At 43.8% G+C, this 18,325-nt stretch overlaps 1 protein-coding gene across 1 annotated transcript in view; it reads right to left on the reverse strand.

The window, feature by feature from the left end:
• Window positions 1-18,325, reverse strand: part of LOC132824523 (eukaryotic translation initiation factor 3 subunit A-like) — a 50,741-nt gene that overhangs the window by 23,428 nt on the left and 8,988 nt on the right. The gene's annotated exons all lie outside the window — the stretch shown is intronic.

The following is an 18,325-nucleotide window of genomic DNA, read 5'->3' on the forward strand; positions in this document are numbered from 1 at the left end:
TTTATACCGAATGTTTCTTTCCTGATAGTTAATCGGGTTTGCCCTGTCGCTGGGCAGCAGGCTAGATAGGTTGGATGGCCTCATCCTATGCTGTGTAATGTACTTAGTGGGCTGAATGTCTTCAATCTATTCCTGCATACATCCTTAGAGGGCAGAATGGTCTCCGCCTGTCTCATTACAACGATGCTGACTGGCTGAATGGGATCTTTCTTTCGCTCTGTAACATTACTGAGTGCATGAGAGAACAACACATGTGTTCGGAGCAGCAGTTGGTCACTCAGCCCCACACGACTGCAGCACCATTAACGATGTGCATTGTTGATATGATTGCGACTAAACATCCCTTTCCTGTCTGTTTCCAATAAACTTTGATTCTCTTGTTCATCAAAGATCTATGACACTCAAGTTTGAGTGTTTTCAGTAACCCAGTCTTCACAGCTACTTTGACATGAGAGCACCACATATTACACAACCCTAAAGCGAAAGGAATATCCCTGTCTCAGTCAGAAATGGGAAGGTCCTTATGCTCAAAATGTGTTCCCATCAAGCCAATCACCACTCTTTTGATATATAAGGAATCGACAATTAGGAACAGTTATCGACCACTCAGCCCCTCAAACCTGTCCACATTCCCTTTAACTCTCCTAAATCGAATACTTACCAAATTCAGCCTTCACTGACCTCGTGGAAAGACAATTCCAGACACCACAAGATCATATGAGCAATGAACACTGGAACAGAATTAAGCCATTCTACCCATCTCGTCTTCCATGATATTTGATCATGGCTAAAACAATTGTGAACCCCATTCTCGTGCCTTCTCCAACTGACCATTGATAGCTTATTAATAAAAATTATAGATCTCAGTATTAAAGACATTTTGTGTGCATGTATGTGGGGGAGAGTGGCGGCGTATGTTCGTGTGTGTATGTGTAAATGTCCATATCTGTGTGCGTATCTCTGTCTGTGCTATGTATATTAGTATCAGTATCTACGTTTGTGTGCACCTCTGTCTGCATCTCTGTACAATGCTGTTTTTGAAGTAAATACATTAAAAATGGAATCAAAGTCTCCCTCCTCTCTCTGCCTGTGTCCCTATGGTTTATAGAGTTCAAAGAATCCCAACAGTGTGGAAACAGGCCCTTCGGCCCAACAGGCCTACACTGACACTTCTAAGAGTAACCCACCCAGACCCGTTCAAATACTATCCTACGTTTGCCCATGACTAATGCCCCGAACCAACACATCCCTGGGCACTATGGGTAAGTTAACATGGCCAATTCACCTAGCATTCACACCTTTCGGCTATGGATGGAAACCGCGAACCTGATGGAATCCAGGCAGATAGGGCGGCACGGTGGTACAGTGGTTAGCACTGCTGCCTCACAGCACCAGAGACCCGGGTTCAATTCCCGACTCAGGCGACTGACTGTGTGGAGTTTGCACATTCTCCCCATGTCTGCGTGGGTTTCCTCCGGGTGCTCCGGTTTCCTCCCACAATCCAAAGATGTGCGGGTCAGGTGGATTGGTCTTGCTAAATTGCCCGTAGTGTTAGATAAGGGGTAAATGTAGAGGAATGGGTGGGTTGCGCTTTGGCGGGTCGGTGTGGACTTGTTGGGCCGAAGGGCCTGTTTCCACACTGTAAGTAATCTAATCTAATTTAAAAATCTACAAACTCCACACAGTCAGTCGCCTGAGGGTGGAATCGAGCCCGGGTGCCCGGCACTGTGAAGAATCAGTGCTGAACACAGAGTTTTGTGATTAGATTCATACAATACTGCCCACTGCTGGCATCCCCACACCACTGCATCAGTGACAGTTTTATCCAGTCTGAGAAGACAACAAACCCTTTACTGTGAATCTCTGACATTGCACGACTGTTTGGTTTTTCAAATAATATCTTTGGAAGCACAGAGCAGTTTCGTCTGATACAGTGATGTTGTTCCTAAAATATTACCACCACCACTGGGCATTTTTCTGGATCTTTGAATACTTTCTCAGGTAACAGGGCGGCACGGTGGCACAGTGGTTAGCACTGCTGCCTCACAGCGCCAGGGACCTGGGGTCAATTCCCGCCTCAGGTGACTGACTGTGTGGAGTTTGCACATTCTCCCCGTGTCTGCGTGGGTTTCCTCCGGGTGCTCTGGTTTCCTCCCACAGTCCAAAGATGTGCGGGTCAGGTGAATTGGCCATGCTAAATTATCCGTAGGTAAGGGGTATATGTATGGGTGGGTTGCGCTTCGGCGGGTCAGTGTGGACTTGTTGGGCCGAAGGGCCTATTTCCACACTGTAAGTAATCTAATCTAAGTTTTAAGCATTTCAAGTCACAGAATGAGAAATCAATTCATCAAATCTCCTGACAAAATGGTTCACTTGGTGGTAATCATTCCCATTCTGATAGGGCCAACTATATTTGGAACCCTCTATCTACCAGTAGTGTGTGTGTGTGTGTGTGTGTGTGTGTGCGCGTGCGTGCGTGCGTGTGTGTGTTTGGATGATGCTGTAAGCTGCTTCCCTCTTTCCCTCCTGAATCCTCGGAGGTTATCACCCTCTGCAGCTGTCGCTGCATCAGGGTGGGGAGGCCAGCTGAGGGAGAGATTGTGTCAATTTAAGCACCACAGGCTCTGTCAGACCTGTACCTACACATAGATATTCAAAGAGCCAAATAGAAACACACAGGTACGGGGCTCACGGTGAGATTTATATCGGACACTCCACCACCAAACTTGGCCCTTTCTCTTCTATTCCAAGCTGTTTCTCCTGGAATGCGAGAAAGGGAGGGAGTGAAGAGGGGAGTGTGTAGCCCTATTATTAGTGCTGGTGTAGGTGGGGGTGGGGATATGGTGACGTGTTCAGAGGGAGTCAGTCCAGAGTGTTGCATCCATGCAATGGTATTAGTAAGGGAGATATAGTAGAGGAGAAAGAGAGAAAGAGAAGGTGTTGCTTGCGTCATTGAGAGTGGTGAAGCATGAGCCTTGTTTGGGGGTCGGTGCTATAACAGATGTACAGTGAGCTTGAGGGAGCAGAGAGAATACGATGAATCTTATCCTGACACAATGGGGAAGGTCATTGGTGCTTGTCCTGTATTGCTGGACATTTCTTCAGACCGCTAAATACTGTACTGAGCTGGATGGTGAGCTCAGACCATGCTCGGGGGGCTCTGGTGGTGTGGCCCACTCTAGATGGGAATGCGCCCCCCCACCTCTGGATTAGCTCACCCACCAGGACCTTCGTGCTCCTGTCAACGCACCGTGGTGTAATTGCCCCTTATCTGCCAAGTTCAGAGTAAACTATGCAGGGCAGCTGCAAACTGAGAAAGCTCAACCGCATGCCCATTGGCCCATTAAAGATGACACGAATGCAAGGGGTCACAAAATATCCAGGGGCATCCTAACAATGGTATAGGTGGGGGTGGGGATATGGTGACGTGTCCAGAGGGAGTCAGTCCATAGTGTGGAATCCATGCAGTGGTATTAGTGAGGGAGATATAGTAGAGGGGAAAGAGAGAGAGAGGGAAGGGTGGAATAATTGGGCTGAAATTGAATGAGAGGGACAACATGGGGTCAAAGAGGTGGTTCGATAAGATAGCACCAGCACACTAGATCGGCCTTGTGCAGTCGATCCCTCTGTCACACTCAATGAAAATGACAGAGAGACAGATTTTGTTGTTAGATTTGCCCAATGAGTCAAAGACTGTGCTAACCCCATTCCCAATTACAAAGCTGCAGCTCTTGACCAATGCTCTCCGTCACAGAGAAGGAGCTAAACATGACTTACCCATGGGAAATAAGGCAGTGGGGAGGCAATGGTTGAGATATCAATGGGAGAACACTTTATGGTAAGTCAACGCAATAGTATTAGTTTTTAAATAGAGATGAAAAGGATAAAACGGGTATAAAACTTAAAGTTCTAAACTGTTGAACAGCCAATTCAAGAAATTTCCAAAGTCGATTTGCATAGATATCAGCAGAGAAGGGGCCAGCTAAGAAGTGGGAAGCCTTCAAAACTTAGATGTCAAGAGCACATAGATAGTATGTCCCCGTTTGGGTGAAGGATAAGGCTGATTGGTGTAAGGTATGCTGGAGGATTGGAGAAATTGAGGTTCTGGTCACTGATAAGAAGAAAGCATATGTCCGGGATAGACGGCAGGAATCGAGGGTTTTTTCTGAATTCATTCATGAAATGAGGGTGTCACTAGCTAGGCCGGTATCTATTACTCATCCCTTATTGCTCATAGGGCAGTTAAGAGTCAACCACATTGCTCTGGGTCTGGAGTTACATGTAGGGCAGACCAGGTATGGATTGCAGATCGATTCGTTCAAGTACGTTAGTGAACCAGATGAATTTTCCCGCCAATAGAAATGATCATCATTAGCTTCTTAATTCCTGATTTAAAGTGAATCACTAGAAGAGTCTGAAGGCCACATGAGTATACTTAAGACGGAAATCGGGAGCGCAAAAAGGGAGCATGTGATAGCTTTGGCAAATAGGGTTAAGGAGTATCCGAAGCAATTCTACACATACATTAAGGATAAAGTAGTTACTAGGAAGAGAATAAAGAGTAAAGATTAGAAAAGCCGCAGATGTGCAGAACTGCAGGAGATGGGGTTGGTTCTGACTGAATATTTTGTGTCAGTATTTACTGTGCTGGATATTGATGCAAGAGAACGTGGGATCTCAATACTGATATCTTGTAAAGTGTATGTAATACAGAGGAGATGCTGGAGGTCTTAAAATGCACAAATGTGGATAAATATCCACGACGTTATTAGATGTCTGCTAGAACTTTGAGGGGAGCTGGGGAACTGATTGCTGGGCGGAGATATTTGTGTCATCAACAGCCACAGGTGAAGTGCTGGAAGACTGGAGGTTGTCTAATATGGTGCACTATATAAAGGATTTAAGAAGGGTGATAAAATAAAACCAGTGAGCCTGATATCAGTAGTGGGTAAGTTGTTGGAGGGGATTATGAGGCACAGAACCTGCACTATTTTGAAAGGAAAATACTTGATTAGGGATTTTCAACATGGCTTCGTGTAAGCGATATTGTGTCTCACTAAATTTTTTGAAGCAGTGACGAAGAAGATTAGTTGAGGCAGAAAGGCGTACATTGTCGATATGGACTTTGGTCAGGCGTTTAATAATGTCATGCAGGGGCATCTGGTTAACAAGATGGGTTCATATGAAATATATGGAGAACTAGCCATATGGATACAAAATTGGCTCAAACGTAGGAGACAGAGGGTGGTTGTGCAGTTTGGCAATATACTGGAAAAGGTTTTCAATGGTTCTCGTGTTGGGTAGATAGTCCAAGTTCGGGAGTAATCCACTAGCACCGTCCGCACAACTCTCCATCCTGGCTTTTACCTTGTCACACTTAATGGGGTCAGGGCTGGTTCTGTGTGGCAGATTCAGACTTTAAGTCAATGGACCATTTCAGCTGATCTGGCAATGTTTTTATTCAATGTTTGCATTCTTGTCACTTGACTCCTCATTGTCTCCCTTCTCCAGTTACTTCCTCACCCCTTTCTCCGCAATCATATTTTCACGAAATTATCAGTAATTGTTTTATTTATTTTTCTGTATCTTTCCCTTCCCTTTGTTTATAGCTCCCTCCTGTATCGAGTGTTGACGTAGTGAAGCTCAGAAACAATGAAATAGTGTTTCTTGGGCTGTTGCTCACTTCCCGGAGTGTCCCATGTCGTGCTCCATGTAGGGCAGGGGGAGTTAGCAGCTTTGCCTCACGCCTTTGAAACTTGGTCTATGCCTGTCCATTGAATATCTGTGTTTGTCCCTATCAGCTGATCGTGCAGTCAGTAACACGAGGAAGCCCGTCAAGCATTATTGTAAAGGACCAGTCATCGAACTTGTAGCTGAAGGGGTTCTGGCTGCCTCCTGTTATTGAAAAGCTAGTGAAGCTGCTGAGGATGGTTTGCTGGAGGTTGTGCTGTGAGCTACCTCAGAAATTCAGGGAGATCTGAGGATTTGGTGACCCAACTCTGGGTGGAGCATGGGGACTATAGTTACAGTATCTGGGTCTGTAACATGAACACCAAATGGAGCAGAGGCTGCAGAGAGGGGAATCTCTGAAACCATGGCGTGAATGTGTGGGGCCGAAAGGAATATGCCGTATTTGTCTGTGTCTTAGCCTGGACAAGCACACAGTCTCACTCTACCCCTTACACACACTGATGCACAATTTCCCTATCCGCTTCACACACACACACACACACACACACACACACACACACACACACACACACACACACACACACACACACACACACACACACACACACACACACACAAATCCGTGAGGTGAAATTGCATTTGCACGTTTGTATTTGCAGTTACACTAAATTTTGTTCCAAAAACATATAATTTGGAGACAGCCAGTCAATGCGGTATTTTTTAAACTTCTACTTTGGGAACAAACCCAGTCTGACTCCAGGTGAAGACACAAATAGACTCCAAACAAGACCTCACGCCCGAAATTCATTGTCTGACAGAAGGGGTCACCTCCTTTACATCGATAATGCCTGAAGGTATCTCCAGGCAGTGACTTGAAAGAAATTCTGCGATTTGCATGTTAATCAATCAATACCTGCACCTCCATTCTGTTATTAAAGATTTAAGAGCCATCTTTGGTGCGTACCATTCGTGCATGTTAGTTGAACAATCCTTTGGTGTTTTCCTTATAATTTCTGTGTTTCAGGTATTCGTCTCTCTCTAACATCTAATGAAGGAACAGCGCGATGGAAGCGTGTGTTTTCAAATAAATCTGTTGGACTCTAATCGACTGTCGTGTGAATTTTGACCTTGTCTGACCGAGTCCAAAACCAGCGGCTCCATATCGTAGCTTTTTATTGCTAAGCCAATTTTCTCTCTTAGCAAACAAATGTTTCCCCATGTGGTCTTGTGTTGCATATTAATCTTTTACGAAGCACGTTAAGCACAGTTGTCTGGAAATCCAGATATAATACATTGATATGATCCACATTATCAACGTTGTTTGTCTGTTATTTAAGAAAGCTAGTCAAATCATTCAAGCATGATTTATCCTTTATAAAAGTGTGTTGAATGAGCTGGATTGTGGCTTGAATTTGAAAATCTCTTGTTATCAATTTCTTCATAACAGATTTGAATAATTTGCCTTCAATACCAATAGGTGTCACTACTTTTCATTCCCTAGTGAAGTTGGTTATTCTAAGTTCTTTGCTTTCTATAACCTCAATGTGCCCTATCACAATTCCCGTGTAACAGGCACAATACTGTAAAAAATCTGCTCCAATTGCTGTGTAAGAAGCATGAATGGCTGATTTGACTCATTCTGTTCCTGCTTTACGCACTCACTAGGCTGAATGCCCTCTTGGTGTTCCCACATTATCATCTCGATGGCTTGCATGTCCTGCTCCTGTTCCTGACCAAGCCATTCAAGATCTCAATGTCCTCCTCCTGTCGCTCAATGACATTTTCGGGGACTTATGGAATCTCCCTGCTCAAATGTCACTTCTCAAGAGCTGAAATATGCTGGCAAGTTGTATTGCTCACACGGGGTAGCTCAGCGGTTAACTACTGTCTCCAATTTCCTCCCACAGTCCCAAGATGTTCAGGTTAGGTGAATTGGCCAAGCTAAATTACCCATAATGTCCAGGGATATGCAGGTTGGGAAATCAACCATGGAAAATGCCAGGTTATAAAGACTGGGTGGGGTGGGGATTGACCAGTATGGTCTTCGGAGGATCAGTGTGTTGGCGATGGGTCAAATTGTCTGTTTCGACTCTGCAGAGATTCTCTGATTAACATCTCAGTTGCAAAACTCAGTTGAGGGAACAATCTTTGAGTTAATTCCAATATCCTTTCCTCAATGAGGAGATTAAATCTGTACACACTCCTCCAGATGTGCTATCGCTAAGATCCTCTACAACAGCAGCAACACTTTACCAACGTGCATGTAAAGTTCCCATCAGGTTAGAACAGTCTCAGCTCTCTGGGGGAATAACAGCATTGCTGAAAAATCATTGTCCTTCTTTACTCCACCAGAATAATGAGAGATCTGGTGATAATGATACAATGATACTTAAGAAGAACAGGTCAGGTGTGGCAAGATGACGTCAATGCTGAGACACAGCGAAACATCTCGCCTGAATCGACCGTTAACCTCGCCAGACCCTACGTCACTCAGATTCCATGCAGTGTGGCAAGGTGGAGCTTAGAAACTGCAAGGAGAAGCAAGCATTGATGAGAGTTGTCTATCAAAGTCTAAATCATGATACAGGTGTTGGTTATAGTCCAAAACAGGAAATTCGAAATACAAGTTTGTGAGTACTGCAGCAATAGTGGACAGCTTCAAGTAACATCTAAGCAGTGTTCACCCAAGTGAATATTAATGCTGGGAAAATGGATTTCATGAGCGTCTATGAGATGGGTGACTTTAACGATATGTTGACCACTGAGCTAGAGATCAGGGTGTTCTGGAATTGGTAATGTGATCAGAAGAGCTAATTGAAGACGTTGCTGTAAAAGAGTTTTTGAGAATAGTGATCTTAATATTTGGAATTTAAATGATACCTGAATAGAAAACTTTTTTTTTAATTACGTTTTTGGTACATACATGTCCTGCAAGCCATTGCGATGTAAGGATAGAGATGCTTCAGTGAATTTGAAAAGTGCTTCAAAATGATTTAATGTAAAACAGGCAATGTCTGTCATTTACACAACCACTATAAGGTCTGTAAGGACATTCTCGAGATTAATCCCTCAAATGGAAAGATTGTCTGACGAGAGAACTCCGCCTGTGTTCCATCGAGTTTAAGAGAATGAGAGGTGATCATAGTACATTGAACGTAGAACATAGAACATAGAACATAGAAAAATACAGCGCAGTACAGGCCCTTCGGCCCTCGATGTTGCGCCGACCAAAGCCTATCTAACCTACACTAGCCCAATAACCTCCATATGCTTATCCAATGCCCGCTTAAATGGCCATAAAGAGGGAGAGTCCACCATTGCTACTGGCAGGGCATTCCATGAACTCACAACCCGCTTAGTAAAGAATCTACCCCTAAATCTGTCCTACACCAAGCTCCACTTAATTTAAAGCTGTGTCCCCTAGTAACAGCTGACTCCATTAGCAGAAAATAGTTCTCACTGTCAACCCAATCTAAACCCCTAATCATCTTGTACACCTCTATCAAATCTCCCCTAAACCTTCTTTTCTCCAATGAGAACAGCCCCAAGTGCCTCAGCCTTTCCTCATATGATCTTCCTACCATACCAGACAACATCCTGGTAAAGCTCCTCTGCACCCGTTCCAATGCCTCCACATCCTTCCTATAGTATGGCGACCAAAACTGCACACAATACTCCAGATGAGGCCGCACCAGAGACTTATACAATTGCAACATGACCTCTGGACTCCAGAACCCCAGTACGCCATATGCCTTCTTCACTGCACTATTTACCTGGGTGGCAACTTTCAGAGATCTGTGTACATGGACACCAAGATCCCCCGGCTCATCCACACTACCAAGTAGCCTACATTTAGCCCAGTAATCCATCTTCTTGTTACTCCTACCAAAGTGAATCACTTCACACTTAGCTACATTGAACTCCATTTGCCACCTTTCTGCCCAGCTCTGCAACTTATATATATCCCACTGTAACCTGCCACATCCTTCTTCGCTGTTCACAACTCCACCGACTTTCGTATCATCCGCAAACTTGCTCACACAGCCTTCAAGCCCCTCCACCAGTTCATTTATAAAAATGACAAACAGCAATGGTCCCAAAACAGATCCTTGTGGAACACTGCTAGTAACTGCACTCCAAGATGAACCTTTACCATCAATTACTACCCTCTGTCTCCTTCCAGCCAGCCAATTCCTAATCCAAACCTCTAATCCACCCTCAATGCCATACTCCGTAATTTTTGCAGTAGCCTGCCATGGAGTACCTTATCGAACGCCTTGCTAAAATACATATACACTACATTTACTGCTTTACCCTCGTCCACTTCCTTTGTCACCTTCTCAAAGAACTCAGTAAGGTTTGTGAGGCACGACCTGCCCTTCACAAAACCATGCTACTATCCTTGATCACATTATTCCTATCCAGATGTTCATAAATCCTATCCCTTACAATTCTCTCTAAGACTTTGCCCACAACAGACTCACTGGCCTATAGTTACTAGGGCTATCCCTACTCCCCTTCTTGAACAAGGGGACCACATTCGCTATCCTCCAGTCTTCTGGCACTATTCCTGTAGACAACGACGACATAAAAATCAAGGCCAATGGCTCCGCTATCTCCTCCCTAGCTTCCCAGAGGATCCTAGGATAAATGCCATCAGGCCCAGGGGACTTATCTATTTTCACCCTTTCCAGTATTTCCCAGACCTCTTCCCTACATACCTCAAGGCCATCCATTCTAATCACTTGTGACTCAATATTCACGTCAGCAACAATGTCCTGTTCCTGAGTGAATACTGACGAAAATTATTGATAAAGTGTCTCTCCAACCTCCTCCGCCTCCATGCACAACTTCCCACTACTATCCTTGACTGGACTGATACCTATCCTAGTCATGCTTTTATTCCTGACATACCTATAGAAAGCCTTTGGGTTTTCCCTAATCCTACCAACTAAGGACTTTTCATGTCCCCTTCTCGCTGCTCTTAGCTCTCTCTTTAGATCCTTCCTGGCTACCTTATAACTCTCAATCGCCCCAACTGAACCTTCACACCTCATCTTTACAGAGGCTGCCCTCTTCCTTTTCCCAAGGGATTCCAATTCCTTATTAAACCACGGCTCCCTCACAAGACCCTTTCCTTCCTGCCTGACTGGTACATACTTTTCAAGGACACCCAATAGCTGCTCCGTCAACAAGCTCCACATTTAATTTGTGTCCTTCCCTTGAATCCTATTTTTCCAATCCACGCTTCCTAAGTAATGCCTCACGCATCATAATTTCCCTACCCCCAGCTATAACTCCTGCCCTGCAGTGCACACTTATCTCTCTCCATCACTAGAGTAAAAGTCACCGAGTTGTGGTCACTGTCCCTGAAGTGCTCACTTACCTCCAAGTCTAACACCTGGCCTGGTTCATTACCTAGAACCAAATCCAGTGTAGCCTCACCTCTTGTTGGCCTGTCCACATATTGCGTCAGGAAACCCTCCTGCACACATTGGACAAACAGCGACCCATCTAACGAAGCTATAGCTTTCCCAGTCAATATCTGGGATGTTAAAGTTCCCCATAACAACCACCCTACTACTTTCACTCTTCTTCTGAATCATCCTCGCAATACGTTCCACTACGTCTCTCGGACTATTAGGAGGCCTGTAGAAAACTCGTAACAGGGTGACCTCACCTTTCCTATTTCTAACCTCAGCCCAAACTACCTCAGATGGCAAGTCTTCCTCCATTGTCCTTTCCACCGCTGTAATACTATCCTTGACAAGCAATGCCACACCTCCCCCTCTTTTACCCCCACCTCTGACCCTACTAAAACATTTAAACCCTGGAACCTGCAACAACCATTCCTGTCCCTGTTGTACCCACAACATCGAAGTCCCAGGTACCAACCCACGCTGCAAGTTCACCTACCTTATTTCTTATACTTCTGGCATTGAAGTATACACACTTTAAGCCACCTTCCTGTTTACAGGCACCCTCCTTCGAGATCGATGCCTTGTTCGTAACCTCCCTACACTCAAGGTCCTGTACCCTAAAGCTACAGTCCAGGTTCCCATGCCCCTGCAGAGTTAGTTTAAACCCTCCCAAAGAGCACTAGCAAACCTCCCCCCAAGGATACTGGTGCCCCTCAGGTTCAGGTGCAGATCGAAATGAAACGTTTAAAAACATGCACATAGAGGGGAGTGACGGACATGTATATTAACAAGTGACAGCAAGATTAGCGAGAATCCTAAGATATTCACAAGGACATCAAGCAGAACAGAATAACCAGAGAATAATCGGGTCCCATTAGAAACCAAGGGGGCTATCTGTGTGTGAAGCTGGAGAAGATTGATTGATTGTGACATGAAAGCTTCTCATCCATTTTCCTTGGAAGACGAAGGAGGCAACTGCATATTTCAAGAAGACTGGACTGTGAAGCTGTTAAACAGATTCATAGGAGTTGGGAGCAGGAAATGGTGGTTTTGGCTGGTATAAAATTGGACAAGTCCCCAGCTCTGGAAGAATTGTGTCACAGGCTGCATTGGGAGATAAGGGAGGAAATACCCTGGACTCAAATGTTTAAGTGGAATCTGGTCACAGCGGAGGTGCCAGAGTAATGGAGAGCACCCTTTTCAGAAAGGTTTGTTGCAGTTAAACCAGACAGCTATCGATCAGTGAGTATCACATCAGTATCAGGGAAACTATTGGAGAAAGCAGGAAAGGAGAAAATTGATCTTCATTGAGAGAGGCAATGTTTGATCAGGGATAGTCAGCCTCAGGTTCTCAGAGAGTAGTCATGCCGAATGAATTTTATTGAATTTTTTCAAGCAGGTCGTTTATATGGTTTTTGTTTCTTTTCAGCAACACCTTTGACAAAGCCTCACATGTGAAACCTATAAAGAAAGTATAATCTCATGGTATCAAGGGTAACTTGGTACGTGACATTCAACAGTCTTAGAGGCAGGAGAAAGAGGGTGGTGGGAGAATACTGTTTGTATGAATGGAGAACAGTGACCCGTGGTGTACACCAGGGATAAGTGTTCTATCCCTTATTGCTTGTGATATTCATAAATAATGTAGATGTGAATGTGGAGGGTGAAGGGAGAGTGTGATAAATAAGTGTATCTCTGACACAAAGATTGGCGGGTGGTTGGCAGTGAGCAGGAAGGTCTTATGTCTAGAAAGATGAAATGTTCAAATGGGCAGATAACTGGCAGATGGAATGTAACCCTGATAAATATGAGGTGATGGCAAAGACCAGTGGGAAACTTAAAGATTGGGAAAAATTTTAAAGGTCAAAAAAAGCAACAAAATAGCTATCAAGAAACTTAAGACAGATTGTGGGAGTAAACTACCTAAGAATATAAACATAGTAAAAGATTCTATAAATATATAAATGAAAAGAATTGCTAAGGTAATCAGTGTGCCTTTAGTGGGTGAGAAGGTGGATCCAATAGTGGGATATGAGGAAATGGCAGATATTTTATCTGTCTTCACTGTGAGGGACACGAATAACGTGGCAGTAATTGTCAAAGAGAGGAAGGTAGATGAGGACCTGGGAACAATCATTCCCAATAGAGATAGTATTGGGCAAGCTAATGGATATAAATGTTGGTAAGTCCCCTGGCCCTGATGGAATGCATTCTAGGGTACGAGCAGAGGTGATGGGAGAAATAGCAAATGCAATTATGGATATTTTTCTAAATTCGCTGTCCTCTGGTGCAGTTCCAGCAGATTGGGAAACAGGAGATCAGAATCTCCTGTTTGAAAAGGGAGGTAGGTAAAACGTGGGGAATTATAGACCAACTAGCTTAACATGTTTAGTGGGGAAAATACTTCAATCCGTAATCAAGGAATGAATTGTACGCATCTTGATTGTAATTGTCCCTTTGTGCAGACACAGCATCAGTTCGTGAAAGGCATGTCATGCTTAACTAACATCCTGGAAATCTATGAGGACATTATGAACACGGGGACCCAGTAGTTGTGGTATACTGAGATTTACAAAAAAAGCATTCAAGACAGTGCCGCCAAAACGGCTGCTGCATAAGGTAATGATGAGTGGCGCGATGGGTAATGCATTAACATGGGTAGAGGATTGGTTAACTACTAAGAGGCAAAGCGTGGGAATAAATGAGTGATTTTTTCTGGCTGCTGTTCAGTGACCAGTGGTGTGCCTCAGGGATACATGCTGGGACCGCAATTATTCACAGATTAAATGGATGAATTGGAGTTGGGGACCCCGTGTAGTGTCTAAAGATTGTAGGTGAGTGGCAGAGCAAAGTGTGCAGAGGACTGATAAACTTTACAAAGGGATATAAAGAGTTTACATGAGTGGGCAAAGGTCTGGCAGATGCAGTACAATGATAATAAATGTGAAGTCATCCATTTTAGTAGGAATAACACTGAAAAGGAGTATAACTTCCATGGCAAAAAAAACAAATGCAGCATGCATATTTGCAGAGGGTCCTGGATGTCTTTGTGCATGAATCGCAGATGTTCGTCTGCAGGTGCAACAGGCAATTAATGAAGCAAATGAAATGAAGCAAATGAAGCAAAAAGAATTTAGTTCAAACACAGGGAAGTTATGTTTCAGCTGGGCAGAGTGCTAGTGAGGTCGCACCTGCAATACTGTGTGCAGTTTTGGTCTCCCTACCTGAGAAAGCATAAGCTGGCATTACAGTGGATGCAGAGAAAGTTTGCTAGGTTGGTTCTGAAATTGAAGAGTTTCGCGAATGAGGAGACGCTGAGTAGACTGGACTTATACATTGATTGGAATTTGAAAGAATGAGGAGGATCTGATACTTACATATATATTTATGAAGGGAAGAGTTAAGAGAGAAATAGAAAGGGCATTTCCAGTAGTACGTGAAATTGCACAAGAGGGCAAAGTCTCAAAATTGGATGGAGCAGATTTAGGACTGAATTGCGAAGAAACTTCTTGACCAGGAAGGTTGTGAATCTGTGGAGTTCCCTGCCCAGTGAAATAGCGGAAGCTTTCTCATTGAATGTTTTTGAAGCTCAGATAGATAATTTGTTGTGCAGTAAAGGAACGAAGGGTTATGGTGAGCGGGTGGGTAAGTGGAGCTGAGGCCATGAAATGATCAGCCCTGATCCTTTTGACGCTCCTAGTTCTTATGTAATGGGTCAACATGAAATGGGAATCATATTTGAGAAACTGACGGGTCGATACACAGGGAGAAGCAATGTATTCAATGCATTTGGATTTTCAGAAAGATTTTGATAAAGACTCTGACCTTGTATGCAAAGTCAAATGTTACAGCATTGGCGATAAAATATGAACATAATTTTCGGATAGGTGAGCTGACAAGAAACAGTGAAGAGGAATAAAACCATCTGTTTTGAAGTGCAAGGATCATTGGGTGTCGCTGGGATCGGCGCTCGGGCCCCAGCTATTCCCAATGCACTTTAATCATTTGGTTGTCGGAATCACATGCAGTGTATCCCTGTCTGTCGACATAATAACACGATGCTGGATTGTGTGTGGGTGAGCAGGATGGATACACACACATACATACACACACACACACACACATATATATATATAAGCTCCAAGGTGATTGAGACAAGTAGAGTGAATTTGGAAATATATGTCAGATGAAGCACAATGAGGGTATATGTGACGCTGTGGACTTTGGTGGGAACAATAGAACAGCAACCTATCATTTGAAAAGTGATTGGTTGAAACATGCTGATCTTTATGGGTTTTATGCTTTTGTTTTGTTTCTTCTGCTCAGACTTCTGAGGTCCATGCAGGGCAGTGCGTTCTGAAGCGAGAAGTCAATACTTGGAATGGTATTGGCATCTAACCAGTGTACATAGACACAAGTAGGTAGCTGTAACATTGAAAAGGTTCTGGATCTCTCTGTACACCAGTCATGAAAGCAATATTGCAGAAACACAAACCAGGTGGGAAGATAAAAATGTGCTGACCATCATTTCAAGAGGATTTGAGTACAGGAGTAAGGACGTCTTACTGAAGCTGTACAGGGATTTGATGAGACCCCATCTCTGTCATTGTGTAGTATTGTACACGGTTTTGGTCTCCTTACCTAATAAGGGAAAAAACCTGATATTGGAGGACAGCAGCGAAGGATGACCAGACAGATCTCTGGGATGACAGACCTGTTGTAGGAGCACAGTTTGGGGCGATTGGGCCTGTATTCCATGGGATTTAGGAAAATGAGTGGAGATCTCAGTGAAATGTATAAAACACTGACCGGGTGAGACAGATTGGAAGCAGAGATGATAATTCATTTGGCTTGGACATCTAATACAAGGGGGGCACAGTATTAGATACAGGCAATGTAAACTGTATTGAGATAAGGATGCATGTCTGCACTCACAGACTGGTAAACCTGGGGAATGTTCTCCTACATAAGGCTGAGGAAGCCAAGACACTGAAGATACATAAGAATTTTTAGACACTAAAGAGATCAGGAGACAGCTGGGGTACGGTTGTCACAAGCTAGGAGATATTAGGAAGGAGGTTTCTGCAGGGTCAACAGGAATGTGTTTCCCGAACCCTTTTCTCAAACTGAGGCTGCAGCTGGGTGTTCTGTCAGTTTTACCCTTCCAAACCTCGGAGCAATTCAATACACTTTAGTATCTTTCTTGAGCGGTTTAGAGACCATTGAAAAGTTTATCACATGCCTGTGTGTCTCGAATCACTTTTAGGCCACATCAGGAATGTATGGAATTCACCAGACCAGAATTCACTTCCTGAAATTACATTGTGGCAGCAAATTGACGTTTTCTATCGACATTGATTTCAGGGTCACCGTTACTGACACCAGATTTTAGATCTAGATACTTTATTAGTGTTTTTTTTAACTTCCACCAGCTTACAGAGCATTAGCCTGCCCTGGATTAGTAATGCAGTGACATTTGCACAACAGCACCATATCCACATGGGGGCCAATTGGAAACCACACTGAGCTGGTTATTTCTGTGCTGCTTCACAGATATGTCAAAATAAACTCCAAATAATTTGACTCTCGTGATGGGATTGAGGGAGTGGTAATTGGTCAGATTGCAAGTATTCCGCTATTAGAAAACTGAGGTAGCTGAGGAATTTTCCACATTGACAGGGAAATGTCAGAGTTGAAGCTGGAATGAAACAGCTTCCCCCAGGACACGGCTTGTTGTGCAGCACAAGTCTTCAGTCAGGAATGTGATCAGGGCCCATTGTCTTTGTCGAATCTACTGTGTTCAGCTGTTTCTTCGTGTCACGTGCAGCAAATCGAATTGGTTGAAAACTGGCATCTGTGATTCTGTGGGTACCATGATGAGAGTGAAGTGGATCATCCACTCAACATTTCTGGCTGAGGATGATGCAGATACTACATCCTTGATTTTTAAACTGATGCACAGAGCTGTTCCGTTATTTACGATGATGATATTTGTGGAGTTCTCTCCTCCAGTGAGTTGTTTCATGGTCCATCGCCACTTATGACTGAATGTGGCAGGACTGTTGGTCTCTTGGTCCTGGGATCATTGCACCTTGTCTATCAGATGTCTGTTCGACTGTTTTAATGCAAGCAGTCAGTTATGGTTGTTTCGGCGAGTTGTCATCAGGTTTAGATGCACATGGTTCTGACATTGGCAAGTTCATCCATACATCACTGAACCATAGATTGGCTTGGTGGTAATGATAGACTGAAGGATTATCCCAGGCAAAAAGTTACGGATTGAAGTTGAATATAATTCTGCTCCTGTTGCTGCTGCTACAGTGCTCTACAACACCGCATCAATGTCAGGAATTCTCTGTTTAAGAAAGTTCAGGAAGTTAGATCATAGAAAGCAGTTACAGAGAAATTTTGACTTGGAAATGAACTGATGGTAATAAAGAATTAGTGAAGAAAGAGGAGGTATAGGGTCAACGACTCTTAGAGTCATACAATATGCAAACAGACCCTTCTGCCAAACTCGTCCATGCTTTCCAAGTTTCCTAAACTGAAACTGTGTTTTTTTTTCGTTTGGCACAGACCCCTCCAAACCTTTCCTCTTCATGTACACATCCAATTGTCTTTGAAATGTTGTAATTATGCTCACCACTACAACTTCCTCTGACAGCTTGCTACATATATACACCACCCTATGTGAGAAATAACTGCCTTTTCAATCTCTTCCCTCTCACCTTAAACCGATCCTCTCTGATTTTGGACACCCCCACGCTGGGGACAAGACCTTGGATATTCATCATTAACATGCCCCTCATGGGCCCTCACCATATATATGAACACCTTGCGTCTCCGTCGCATCATTTTAAATATTTTTGCTCCCTTTCCAGTTTATGAAATCCTTCTTATAGCAAGTCGACATGAATTGTACTCAGTAATCCAAATGTTGCCTTACCACTTTCTTGTACAGCCACAACATGATGTCCCAATTCCTATAGTCAATGATCTGACCAATGAAAGTATAGCGTCCCTAATGCCTTCTTCACCACCGTCGACCTGTGACTCCATTTTCAATGAACTTTCTACCTGCACCCTGGGTCTCTCTGTTTGACAACAGCACCCTACCGTTTAATGTGTAAATTCTGCTCTGGCTTGTCTAACAAAATTCAATATCTCACCTTTATCTGCATGAAGCTCCATCTGCCAATCCTTGGCCCACTGGC

Source organism: Hemiscyllium ocellatum, chromosome 18, assembly GCF_020745735.1.
Source record: "Hemiscyllium ocellatum isolate sHemOce1 chromosome 18, sHemOce1.pat.X.cur, whole genome shotgun sequence".
Taxonomy (NCBI): Eukaryota; Metazoa; Chordata; class Chondrichthyes; order Orectolobiformes; family Hemiscylliidae; genus Hemiscyllium; species Hemiscyllium ocellatum.